Source organism: Sphaerodactylus townsendi, linkage group LG03 (assembly GCF_021028975.2).
Source record: "Sphaerodactylus townsendi isolate TG3544 linkage group LG03, MPM_Stown_v2.3, whole genome shotgun sequence".
Classification (NCBI taxonomy): domain Eukaryota; kingdom Metazoa; phylum Chordata; class Lepidosauria; order Squamata; family Sphaerodactylidae; genus Sphaerodactylus; species Sphaerodactylus townsendi.
The window spans coordinates 2,759,098-2,772,575 of record NC_059427.1 but is presented as its reverse complement, the minus strand read 5'-3'; the positions used below and the strand labels follow the sequence as shown (position 1 = coordinate 2,772,575).

The 13,478-nt window shown below is 49.7% G+C and overlaps 3 protein-coding genes and 1 long non-coding RNA gene across 4 annotated transcripts in view; 1 reads left to right on the top strand and 3 right to left on the bottom strand.

Annotated features, from left to right (window-relative positions):
* Window positions 1-13,478, bottom strand: part of TAP2 (transporter 2, ATP binding cassette subfamily B member) — a 1,062,867-nt gene that overhangs the window by 560,887 nt on the left and 488,502 nt on the right. The gene's annotated exons all lie outside the window — the stretch shown is intronic.
* The window catches only part of LOC125428531 (zinc finger protein 708-like), a 1,111,878-nt gene that overhangs the window by 778,628 nt on the left and 319,772 nt on the right, over window positions 1-13,478 (top strand). The window lies entirely within an intron of this gene.
* LOC125428560 (zinc finger protein 420-like) overlaps window positions 1-13,478 on the bottom strand; it is a 469,229-nt gene that overhangs the window by 224,064 nt on the left and 231,687 nt on the right. The window lies entirely within an intron of this gene.
* LOC125428939 lies at window positions 2,772-6,297 on the bottom strand. The gene is made up of 3 exons (XR_007243908.1): window positions 6,095-6,297; window positions 5,332-5,380; window positions 2,772-3,435 (listed from the first exon to the last, which is right to left on the bottom strand). It is a non-coding gene; the product is annotated as an uncharacterized LOC125428939 (long non-coding RNA).

The following is a 13,478-nucleotide window of genomic DNA, read 5'->3' as shown; positions in this document are numbered from 1 at the left end:
CTTCGACGATTTTGTTTCCCTGATGGTACATGTGGAAGCCGCCTTCCGTAAGAGACATCTCCATTTTATTAATCCAATCCAATCCAATCACCTTTATTAGGCATAAACCAGAAGTACCATACATTCCAAGAACAAAAACAGGATCATTGTTATATATCATGTAGAACACGAATTAAAAATGTAGCAACTGCTTCAGACATTTCTACATTAGGGCTGTTCAATAGCTTAGACATTTTTAGTTTGTCTGAGAGAAACATAAATTCTAGAGGTAGTAAAGCTCCCAGATCGGTTCTAATATCATTATACCTCGAACAGTAAAGCAGGATATGAGGGATTGAGTCCATAGCGTTGGGGCAGTACCGACAACAACGCTCACTTTGTGGGATGTTAAGGAAACCACCTTGAAGGTAGAGGGGAATGAGTTGCACCTTGCTCTTGTCATGACCCATCTGCACTTATAGTTAACAAGCTGTTCTAAATATACAGCAGGGCTAGATTTCGGGGGGGTGATCCCAAAGGATAGAGGGGAACAGGAGCTTTGTGCAGCACTCAGGAGAGATTGGTATTCCTGGTCGTACAGTCTGATCTTTAGATGATGGTAAATTTCCGTGGTGGTAAGCATATGAAGAGACTCCTATGAGAAACCCAAGGAGAAGATTTTTTTTTCCAATACACCATTTTATTAATAAGGTTACCGTCAACAACAGTTGCATTTTGCCCTCCCTCCGAGGCGCTTCGGGCAGTGTGTGTAGAGGTTTTTCTGCTTTTGCCCTCACAACAACCCTGTACGGTGGGTTAGACCAAGAATGGCCCAAGGATACTCAAGCAACCAAGTCTGCCTCCCAACTGGATAATCCCACAAATGTCCTGTTTGGGCTTGTTTGGACAAGAACCGGCATTAAACAATCCCTCTGGAGAAAATGGCGGCTTTGGAGGGTGACTATGTGGTGTTGAACCCCGCCCCTTCTCAAACCCCACTTTCCCCAAGTTCCGCCCACACAATCTCCAGGAACCCCCCCCCCCCCCCGAATTGGCAACCCTAGGGTCCCTGGCCCGGTAAATTTCCTGTGTCTTTTCTTTCAACAGAGCGATGCAGAAGCCAAGACTCTAACAACGATGGGTTGGTCTATATGACTCAGAAGGAGGTGAGAAAAGGGGAAATTGATAATTACCAAGTGAGAGGCCCATTGCTCTCAATGCAACACACACCCCATGTTGAAAGGGCTCTCATCCACTCTTTTTGTGCATTTTCCCACTGGGGGAAAGGAAGGGGGGAAGGATGAAGTATCTTTGTGTTGTTATTTACCGTTGGCTGTGCATACAATTATGCCTCTTCCCTCACACTGAGGATATTTGTGTATTTATGCTTCTGTATTCTGACACTGTTTCTTATAGGGCAATGATGGTGAACCTATGGCACGGGTGCCAAAGGTGGCACTTGGAGCCCTCTCTGTGGGCACGCACACATAGAGTTCATCATGTGGGGGTGGAAAATCACCCCCCCACACACACACACATCTAGGCTGGCCGGGCCATTGAGCATGACGTGTGAGCACCGCAGTGAGCAGGGAGGACTAGGCTGATGGCCTGGTGCCTGTGCTCCGGGTGGCTGCTGCCCGGGGGGGGGGGGCGCTGCAGAGGGGGCAGAGATGCTAGAGAGGCACAGAGCGGTGCGCGTGGGACTTGCTGGAGCGTACAGCAGGCTGGCCCCTGCTCGAGCGGGTGGGGCGGAGGAAGAGAGAGCAAACCGTTTTTTTCTAAACTAAAACCTCACCATTCAGGTTAAATTGCCAGGTTGGCACTTTGCAATAAATAAGTGGGGCACTCAGTCTCGAAAAGGTTCGCCATCACTGTTATAGGGTCTGGGGTAGGGAGAGAAAAGAGAACTCTGCACCAGTCTATGGTGCAATATTAATTAAAGCACAATCCAAACAAAGCTGGACGGACTTCATTTTTTCCATTTCTCCCTTTCAGTGGATGGAACTCATCAATTCCTCGATTCCAAAGCGACCTACTCTATGAACAATGCACAGACTACCAGACAGAAGGCCCCAGTGATATGAAAAAACCGGAATCCAGAAAACCCACATTCTGAAATGAGAATAAAATGGAGCAGTCTCCAAATAACGGCTACAATCTCCCATTCTTTCTTGAAGTGCATTAGGCAAAAACCCTCCGTCGACTCAGGTACGAGGTTTGCTTTGGCAGTAGTGGGCGCCACAGCTCAAAGACTTTGTGGGCACCATGCTGTGTCCGAATTCTGTCTGCGCCTGCCGACTCAAAAAGATTGGGGACTCATGATTTAAGGGGTGGTGGTGAAGAAGAAGAAGAAGAAGAGTTTGGACTTATATCCCCCCTTTCTCTCCTGCAGGAGACTCAAAGGGGCTGACAATCTCCTTGCCCTTCCCCTCTCACAACAAACACCCTGTGAGGTAGGTGGGGCTGAGAGAGCTCCGAGGAGCTGTGACCAGCCCAAGGTCACCCATGTGGGAGTGCACAGTGCTAATCTGAATTCCCCAGATAAGTGTGTGGGAGTGCACAGGCTAATCTGAATTCCCCAGATAAGCCTCCACAGCTCAGGCGGCAGAGCGGGGAATCAAACCAGGTTCCTCCAGGTTAGATATACGAGCTCTTAACCTCCTACTCCACTGCTATTAGGTTAAAACAGCTATTACCCACAGCACTAGGGACACAACCTGCGACATAGTTAAGACTCAGCGATTTCAATCAGAAGTCTTTATTGACAGGCGACAGCGTGGCCATAGAAGAAGCCAGTTCTCAGAACGGTCTTTGCCAAGCACCCTTTGATGCCCACCAATGAGCATATCCCTCCCCCCAGAGATGTCGAAGCACAGAAATACAGAACAGGAATGCAAGAGCTGTCCGGTCTCAAGGCCGCGTGACGAGATGTGAGGATAAGGCGGCACTTGGGTGCATTCTAAATCACTACACGTTACAAAGCGCAAAGACAGTGGGAAACCAAAAGTACAGTGAGCCCCATTACCATGACGGAAAACAGAACCTCTTTTGATGTCGGGAGGCCCTCCTGACAAGTTTGCTCCCTGCCAGTCCATGGTTGGCTTTGTCTCCTGCGGATCACCGCACGGTGCCAGAGTTCGAAAGGTGCTCGGAGGCTCAAAGAGGTTGGGGACCCCTGAGTGACAGCAGAAAGGCTAAAAAGTGACCGTCACAAGAAGACTCATGAAGATGCCGAAGCATTGACTGAATCACAGGCATTACTTGATAGCATCACAGCTGATAGCTGTTTTGATGAGGGGGGCTGATTTGTCTTGATTGCAGGATTCAGGGGTTCAGGTTGCGGAGCAGAAGAAGCTTAATTCAGGCGAAAATTTCTACCCACGCCAGGCTTAGAAGGGCAGGAGACAGGTCTGGCTCCCTTCTCGGGAATCAGATGGAGGCAGGCCGTTCCGTCCACTGAAAGGCACACAGGGGAAAGTGAAGGACTCCTGGCCTAATCATTCTGTACAGATTTCAAAAACTGAAGCAAATATCCCAAGGCCGGAAAGAGGAGGACGCTCTTGGGGTGAACAGCAGGAGGGGAGGGACACACCCACCCACACACCCACACACAAACCCTCCCTAAGCCATTTATGTGCAAGCGCAGCTTATGTGAATGAAACCGGTTCTTGCAGTGTAGGCCTGCCAACCTGGAGATCTCTCGGAATTACAACTGATTCCCAGAGGACAGAAACCAATTCCTCTGGAGAAAATGGCTGCTTTGGAGGGGGGGGGGCTCCCTTGGCATCCCATCCTTGCTGAGCTCCACCCCCAAATCTCCCGGAATTGACCCCCCCATCTCGCAGGGATATTCTCAAGTAGGAACAGAGGGAGGGCATCCTCGCTCCACAGAGACAAAGAAAGACTAGAGTCGCACAGGATGAAAACTGAGGTACATATTCATAGGGTTCCAACCTCCAGATGGTGGGAATGTCAACTCAATGCATGGCAGCTGTAAAAAAGGCAAACTCTATGCTGGGGATCATTAGAAAAGGAATTGATAATAAAAATGCAAAGATTGTCATGCCCTTATATAAAGCAGTGGTGCGACCGCACTTGGAGTACGGTGTACAGTTCTGGTCGCCACATCTCAAAAAGGATATTGAGGAGATAGAAAAAGTGCAGAGAAGGGCAACAAGGATGATTGAGGGACTGGAGCACCTTCCCTATGAGGAGAGGCTGCAGCGTTTGGGACTCTTTAGTTTGGAGAGGGGAGGGCTGAGGGGGGATATGATTGAAGTCTATAAAATTATGCATGGGGTAGAAAATGTTGACAGAGAGACATTTTTCTTTCTCTCTCACAATACTAGAACCAGGGGGCATCCATTGAAAATGCTGGGGGGAAGAATTAGGACTAATAAAAGGAAACACTTCTTCACGCAACGGGTGATTGGTGTTTGGAATATGCTGCCACAGAAGGTGGTGATGGCCACTAACCTGGATAGCTTTGAAAGGGAGCTTGGACAGATTTATGGAGGAGAGATCCAATCACTATGGCTACCCATCTTGATCCTCCTTGATCTGAGATTGCAAATGCCTTAGCAGACCAGGTGATCGGGAGCAACAGCCGCAGAAGGCCATTGCGTTCACATCCTACATGTGAGCTCCCAAAGGCACCTGGTGGGCCACTGCGAGTAGCAGAGAGCTGGACTAGATGGACTTTGGTCTGATCCAGCTGGCTTGTTCTTATGTTCTTATGTTCTTATGGTGCCTGGAGATCTCCTGGATTTACAAGAGATCCCGCCAACTACCAAGATCACTTCCCCTGGAAACAAAAGCTGCTTTGAAGGGGACTGTACCCCAAATGCCTCTAATTGCAGGGTTGCTACGTAGAGGCATCGCTACGTAGAGGCATCGCTATGTAGAGGCATTGCTACGTTGCTACGTAGATTATACCCCTTAAATGAAATGAAATCCTCAGAAATCCTCAGAATGCAGACTCCTGGATCCCCTGGGGCCAGCAGGGTGGGGGGACACACAAATGTAAGCAGGGCTATGAGGACAGGGCAAAGTCTCATATTTTCCCCTCTGCTGTGTCCCCACTGCGGAAAAAACCCGCCAAGCTACAGTGGATGATGGGTCTCAGCTCTCCGAAGCTAAGCCGGGTTGTCTGCAATTAGAACCTTGGAAGCCCAGGGTTGCTACGGAGAGGCAAGCGATGGCAAACCACCTCTGAACTTCCCTTCCCCCCCAAACCCTATTGGGCTGCTGTTGTTGGCTGCAACTTCACAGCACTTTACACACACACAAGCCGTGGTCATGATCCAACCAGGAGTTAGTTGTCAGAACTGCAACCTGTCCCCTTTTCCTCACCTTCTCCTGCGTTAAGGGACCTCAGTCGATTCACATGGTTTCCAGTCTCCTGTGGGAAGGGAAGAGAAAATGCTGTCCCATCAGAAACAGGAAGAGTTTGGAGTGGCTTTAAGGTGGGATCCAGAGGTGGGATCCAGCAGGTTCTCACAGGTTCCCGAGAGTAGGTTACTAATTATTCGTGTGTGCCGAGAGGGGGTTACTAATGGGTGATTTTGCCACGTGATTTTGGCCTTAGTTACACCCCTCCTCTCAGCAGTAGCGTGCAGAACTTGAAGAAGTCTAGCAGGAGGTGCACCGGCGTGCGTGGCAGCCTGCGCCTGCGTGCATTCGTTTCCTGCCCAAGGACCTTGCCACAGCCCCGCCCCAGGAATGCCCCGCCCCAGAATGCCCGGCCACGCCCCCGTCGTGCCCTGCCCAGACCTATTGGCGCTACGCCACAGTTTGAATCCCACCATCATGGGAACCTGTTACTAAAATTTTTGGATCCCACCACTGAACAGGTCCCATCAGAAACAGGAAGAGTTTGGGGTGGCTTTAAGTGACCCCCATCCCATCGTCTGTCTGGGCGTGGGCAAGTGAGCTCGGTACCTCTGCGACAACTGGGCCAGCAAGACCAAAATCTGTCTCCCTTCAACCCGCCTCCTAATTCATCCGGCCTCAGCCAGGACTCTCTGGGTGGGCATAGGGCCAGTCCCAAGGTGACGTTAGGGCCCGAGACACTGAGAACGTTGGGCATGGAAAGCGTTAGGGGCTGGAAACTCACCGGGACTGATGTTTCTTCTCAGTGAAGATGCGGAGGAGGAATTTGCCCTCCTCAGAAGCCTTGTTCTTGGGAATGATCAGATAATTGCCGCGGGACAGGTCAAAGGATTTAGTAAGATCTTCCACTTCGTTTATGTCCTTGTCCCAGGAGATCTCTTTTTTTTCTTTTCCCTCTTTTTCTTTTTCCTGGTGCGAGAACAGCCTCCTTCTCTGGTCTGGATTATCCAGATACTGGAGGAAAAGGTAAAGACTGTGACTTTCTTTGGCCGGGAAGGGGGCACCGTCTCCCTGGATACAGCTAAACTGCAAGGTGGCCAGGCTGTGGTTGCTTACCCCAGAGCCACACTCACCCCCAAGCAGCGTTCCCAAGGCTGAGGGGAGCTAGGACCCAGCAGAAGCTACCTGTCTTCCCTTGATCTCTCAGAAGGTGTGGAGTTATGGCGGAAGATATATAAGGCTTGCTCCAACCACCCACCAGCTCTTAGGGACGGAATAGGACGTGGCTTGAGAGGTTGAATCCTGCCTCAATGCAGCCAATTCTCACTGGTGCCTGAGAGACGGGATCGAGAGAGGCCGCTAGTAACACAGCTTATTTGCAGCTTTCCTCAGCCAGCCAGTTCATATGTTTGCAGTGTATGATTTGACTTAGGTTATACTGTTATCAAACATTGAAACACTGTATCCCTTTGCCTCAGAGTGTGTATGGCAGTGGTGGCGAACCTATGGCACTCCAGATGTTCATGGACTACAATTCCCATCAGCCCCTGCCAGCATGGCCAATCACTGGTGTATGGGGTCTAGGTCTCCCATCAGTAAGTCTGTCACCTCTGGATTGGGAACAGCTGGAGATTTTGGGGGAGGGTTTGGGGAGGGGCTTCAAATGGGGTATGATGTCATAGAGCGCCCTTCCAGAGGGGCCTTTTTCTCCAGTTCTCCAGGTTAACTGATCTCTGTTGCTTGGAGATTACAGAGGAGGCCTCCAGCCACCAGCTGGAGGTTGGCAACCAGTGGTGGGATTCAGCTGGTTCGCACCACTTCGACAGAACTGGTTGTTAAACTGGTGCTTACATACATACAGAAGCCTTTATTGGCATAGTCAGAAAGAGTTACATAAATCGGGAACGATTGCATGAATAGATGATAGATAAAAGGCCCCACGGGGAGCACAACAAATACGTTCTACTGGGAACTCTCAACTATCTCCGCAATGAAATTGGCGACCTCCTCACAAAGACCGGGGTCCGAGTTGTTTAACAATAGAGATAACCTAGTCAGATCAGGCAGCCCAGATTGGAAGAAAAAATGTAAGTTGGTATATTTAGATCTGATGTTTTCAAATCTGGTGCAGTGCAAGAGTTGGTTTGTCAGGGTTTCAACCACATTAAGTTTGCAACTGCATAGCCTTGCAGATTTATCTAAATTGCTGAACCTACCCCTTAATAGGGCAGAGGGCACAACGTTAAAACACGCAATGGTAAGGGCTCTCCTTGCACGTGGGTTCGTTAAGGTATGGAGGTAATAGGCTATACGTCTTTGCTCAAATGGAATTAGGAGTTGTGTTGGAGAGCAGGTTCGTTTGGCTGCTAGATGCAAATTTGCAAATTCTAGATCTAAAAGCCGATCTCTGAGCCTATTGTACGCTTCTGAATAGGACACTACCGTGTTTCCCCGAAAATAAGACAGTGTCTTATATTAATTTTTGCTCCCAAAGATGCGCTATGTCTTATTTTCAGGGGATGTCTTATTTTTCTGTGTTCTGTTCGTCGGGCATGCTTCCAAACAAAAACTTTGCTACGTCTTACTTTCGGGGGATGCCTTATATTTCGCACTTCAGCAAAACCTCTACTACGTCTTATTTGCAGGGGATGTCTTATATTCAGGGAAACAGGGTAGGTAGAGTGATTCAATAGGCAGGCCGATGGAAATAATCTTTCTCTCGATTAGAGAAAACCAGGGGTTAGCCTGCGTGTCCTGTAGTGTCAATGAGACAAGGGAGCGTTCGGATGGCAGGTAGTGAAGGCGGAGCCAAAATCTGAAGGCTCTAAGCCAGGGGTGGGCAATTATTTTTTCCATGGGGGGCCGCATAAGAAGCAGAAAATATTGTGGAGGGCCAGGCCAAAAGGCAAGCTTTAAAATGGTGCTTGTAAACAACCAGTTGTTAAATTAGTTGAATCCCACCGCTGTTGGCAACCCTACTTTTGTCTTCCAGCAGCTGGAGGAGGGGACTGTGGGATGAGGCCGTATAGCAGAGGCAGCCCAGCCGCTGCTGACAGAGTTACTGAAGCACCCAAGGAAGAAACAGTTTGCACAGAGGAGATATTTCCTATGATGAGAAGCGGGAGATAAGATCCCTCCAAGGTTTTGAACTTCCCTTTCGGATTCTGTTTTACAGGAGCAGCTTCCTTCCATCCCAGGCTCAATTTACGCCCCCCCCCCTTTAACTTACAGGCAGGGATATTACAGGAAGAGAATCTTCCCGGGGGGGGGGGGGAGCAATTGGGGAGTTACCTCTTTGGTCGCCTGCAAGAAGAAGGAAAAATAGGGAGGGAAAGACCTTTCCAATGAATCCTAGACCAGTTTCTTCTGACATCAAAGCATCTACGCTCCTTTGATGTGCATCCTCACGCCCCAGGCAGAGGTGGGATCCAGCAGGTTCTCACCAGTTCCCGAGAGTGGGTTACTAATTATTTGTGTGTGCCGAGAGGGGGTTACTAATTGGGTCTGCTTTTCCATTAGACATTCCATTGGGTCAAAAAATCATCAAGTCCTGTTGTTTCCTATGTGGCTGGTTAGCGAAGGTAGAAAACGGGATGATTCTCCCTGTTGGGCTGTTTTAAAAACATGTTTTAGAAACATGGTAAAGTTCCTTGTTTAAGGAAAGTCTCCTTTTGATTTCTAGAAACAAATTTAAGTATTTGAAAGTACTAAGTATTTGACAGGCCGTCAATTAGAGGAGAAGTAGTTGTTTCTGTTGGCAGTAGACGATAGGACTTGCTGTAATGAGTTTAAATTATGGACAGAAAGATACCAGCTAGAAATTAGGAACTTTTTTTTACAGTAAGAGTTTTTTACAGTAACAGAAAAATTATTACTGCCCCGCCCCTGGAATGCCCGGCCATGCCCCCATTGTGCCCCGCCCAGCCCCATTGGCGCTACGCCACTGTTTGAATCCCACCACCATGGGAACCTGTTACTAAAATTTTTGGATCCCGCCACTGGCCCCATGTCCCCAAGAGACATCCCCCGGGAGAAGAGAGCCCACTGCAGATGTATTGGCTTCCTGAAATCCACGTCACTATTCAGACATGTACAGGGAGAACTTGCGTCCAGGGGCAAAGAAGTGAGCACCCACACACACGAGAAAGGGGAGACAACAGTGAGGGAAAGGACAGAGTAGCAGAAGGTGGCTTTGGGAGGTCAGGAGAGGGTTCAGACCCCCTTAATTGCTTCCCCCACCCCAGACAATCCACTGGAACATCTGGCGAACATTCTGCATCCAGAGGGGCAGCCGTCACCACTCCTTGGAGGCCCTGGTCACCTACCTCATAGACATCAAAGTCAATCCACAGGAGGTCTTTTTTGCTCTCCTGTATTAAGGAAATGAGGATCTCGCTGTCCTCCAACAGTGAGACGTGGAACTGGGGATTCGTCCAGAAGGCGTCTGAATCAGGAAAACAGAATTCTCAGCATTGCATCTGAAGCTCCCCAGACAACATTTTGTCAAAGGCCTTCACAATCGGAATCGACTCTCTGTTGTGGGTTTTCCAGGTTGTGGGCTGAGGGATTCAGAATGCACAGTACAAAATGCAGCCAAGGAACAACTGTGCTTGCTACTCCATGGGCATATGCAAATGTGCCTCGCCTCTCTATGAGCTGGACAAAACATATGCCCCACCGCACAATCACCCCACATCTTCCCATGAAGTGCCTGTGATGATGCCAGCCATAGATGCAGAGGAAATGTTAGGAGCAGAAACTACCAGACCATGGCCACACAGCCCAGAAGACCCACAACAGCCAGTACCCAGAAAGTGTTAAGGTCTTGCTTTGGGGTGGGGTCCTTACGAGCTACATGGTCTCTTGGATCAAATGTGTACCCCCAACTTTTTAAAGACCTTTTTCAGACTCTCCGTTGTCCCAGGTTGAGGAACAGCGGGGGCCTTTTCGCAGAATCAGCACTTTTGAAGAATTACTGATTTGAGTATCTTCGTCACATGAGAGATACTTCTGGATAAGAAGATTGGTTAAAGGACACCCCCACCAAGAAGTTGGGTTAGAGGTGCTTCCAAAGGAACGTCTCAGCTTGGACCCCCACCAAGACATCTCTGCCGAGTTTCCCTTCCCTCCCTCCTGCCCTTCACATCCCTCCTAAAAGTCACTTTGTCTAGGGGGCTTTCCCCACTTACCATTTGCGGCGCGCTACTCCCAGCGTGCTCCCGGCACGAGTGATTTCTGCTGCGGGGTTGCGTTTCCCGTTTCTGCGCGGGGCAGTCAGAAGGTGCCGTTTCTTCAGCACCAAAAATGACGCGCGCTGAAGGGGCGGGAGAGTGGCAGCGTCGGGGCGGCTGTGTGGTTGCCACCCTTGCAAGTGGGGAGCGCCACTGGACCCCGCGCTACTTTCCCGGAGTAGCGCGCAGCAAATGGTAAGTGGGGAAAGCCCCACGGTCGACATTCAGAAAATTTACCCCACTGTCAAATGGCAGACTGCCAGACAGAAACATGTCTTTTCCCCCTGGCAATGCATTGATAATTTGGCCCAGCTGTCAGCTTCCACCAGCTCCACCTGCAGCCCAATCCATAGCCCTACCAGCGATCTTCAGTCCATTACCACTTTCCCAACGCCCTTGGAAGGAACTGCTGTGCCATCGAAACGGCGCGCCTTCCTCTCTTGGTGCATCGGCACCTAAATGGCAGATTTCCAAGAAATCGAAATGTTTACGAAAATCATCCAGCTTCATCCTGGGTAGTGGGAGAAAACGGAGAAATAAAAGTAAGCAATACCGGTAAGATCAGTGTTATACAATGAAACAATTTGGGCCAGGTTTAGCTGTCAGCCATGGAATCCTAGACTCCTAGAGCTGGAAGAGACCACAAGGGCCATCAAGTCCAACCAATGCAGGAACACACAATCAAAGCACTCCCAACCAGTGGCGTACCAGGGGTAAATGGTGCCCGGAGACAAATTGTCTCTAGGATGCCCCCCAGGCTCTGCCGCCCACCACCCCAACTCCGCCCCCTGATGCCCCAGGCTCCACCCCCACTCCTCAACCCGCCCATGTCACCATGGACATGGGCAAGGTCTAGGGCAGGGGTAGGGAACCTTTAACACTCAAAGAGCCATTTGGACCCGTTTTCCATGGGAAAAGAAAACACTTGGAGCCGCAAATAATTTTTGACATTTAAAATAAAGATAACACTGTATATATTGGGGTTTTTTTTACCTTTTACTCTGCTCATTCTGAGAAGCGCATGGATGCACCCGCCCTGATGCCTGCAGGGCGGGCAAGGATGGGGCCAGCTGCTTGGCCTTGCCGGCTGCTGGGAAAGCACCCGCCCCGCTCCAACGGGGCAGGCGAGAGGGGAAGCCTGCGGCGTGGCCCAGCCGGCTGCGGGCATTTGGTGCACCCGCCCTGCTGCCTGCAGGGCAGGCAAGCATGGGGCCAGTGGCTCGGCTCGTGGAGCCGCAGTGCAAGGGCAGAAGAGCCGCATGCGGCTCTCAAGCCGCAGGTTCCCTACCCCTGGTCTAGGGTGCTTGGAGGCAGCAGAAAGTCCTGTTGCCTCATCATTTTTGCATGCCTCAGACGGGGTTGTGGCGCGCAAAAATGACAAGACAGCAGGACTTCTGGTCACATGGGGGGCGATTCTGCGCCCCCACGTGACCAGAAGAGTGGCGCCCAGGGACAAGGGGTACCCCTTGTACCCCTTGTCCCTAGGCAGATACGCCACTGCTCCCAACATATGTTCATCCAGCCTCCGTTTAAAAACCTCCAAAGAAGGAGACATTGTGCCTTGCGATTGTGTTGGTTTCCACAAAAATGCTAATAGCTGTGAGCATCTGGACCAGGGAGCAAAGCCTGAAGATCTTGGACACACATGAATCCGCAAGGGCGGCAAGCCACCTTCAATACCTCTGTGCAGATAATCTCCAGGAAAGGCCCTCATGTAGCTGTGCCCTCAGGGTCACCTGGAGTGTACATGTGTCTCTGGTGACATGCTTTTGTGTGACAGATGTGTCAAACCCTGGCCACTTAGCACAAAGGGAAATCTCCTGAAAGAAGTCTGCCCTGAAGGGCTATTGACAGCCAGCCACAAATAGAGCCCAAGCCCTTCCAGAGGAAGGGAGAGTCTCTTGAAAGGTACTATAGCATTCAAATGTATCTCCTCTACTGCAGAGCAACACAGCTACCCTCTAAAACTATGGGGACTACTCAGTTCAGTTTGCTCCAGGACAATTTTGACTTCCCTGTCCATGCCTGAAACAATCCATATATACTAATAACCAGAGGTGGGATCCAGCAGGTTCTCACCAGTTCCCGAGAGTGGGTTACTAATTATTTGTGTGTGCCGAGAGGGGGTTACTAATTGGGTCCGCTTTTCCGTTAGAAATCCCATTAGGTCCAAAAATCATACAGTCCTGTTGTTTCCTATGTGGCTGGTTAGCGAAGGTAGAAAACGGGATAATTCTCCCTGTTGGGCTGTTTTAAAAACACGTTTTAGAAATATGGTAAAAGTTCCTTGTTTAAGGAAAGTATCCTTCTTTTGATTTCTAGAAACAAAATTAAGTATTTGAAAGTATTAAGTATTTGACAGGCAGTCAATTAGAGGAGAAGTAGTTGTTTCTGTTGGCAGTAGACGATAGGACTTGCTATAATGAGTTTAAATTATGGACAGAAAGATACCAGCTGGAAATTAGGAACTTTTTTTTTACAGTAAGAGTTTTTTACAGTAACAGAGAAATCATTAATGCCCGCCCCCGGAATGCCCAGCCACGCCCCCGTCGTGCCCCGCCCAGGCCCATTGACGCTACACCACTGTTTGAATCCCACCACCATGGGAACCTGTTGCTAAAATTTTTGGATCCCACCACTGCTAATAACCCATGTTTGGGGCACAGTTGAAGGGAGAAAAGCTGGAGGGGGGGGGGTGTTTCGATTCTTCCCGTTGATGGTTAATTTTCCACATGCTCTGATTGCATGATTTGTAGGCACTGACTCTGCCCTCTGAAATTACATTTGGGGGTTTCCCTCTTGACTGTCCCTCTGGACCCAGCCCCTTTCTGGATGTTTTGCTCGTCTCCTTTTTAAGTGGCAAGCAGGTGAAGGCAACATTAAGGATAACATCCTAGCACCTTCGTCTCCTGTGCTCGGGGTCCCTTTACCATCTAT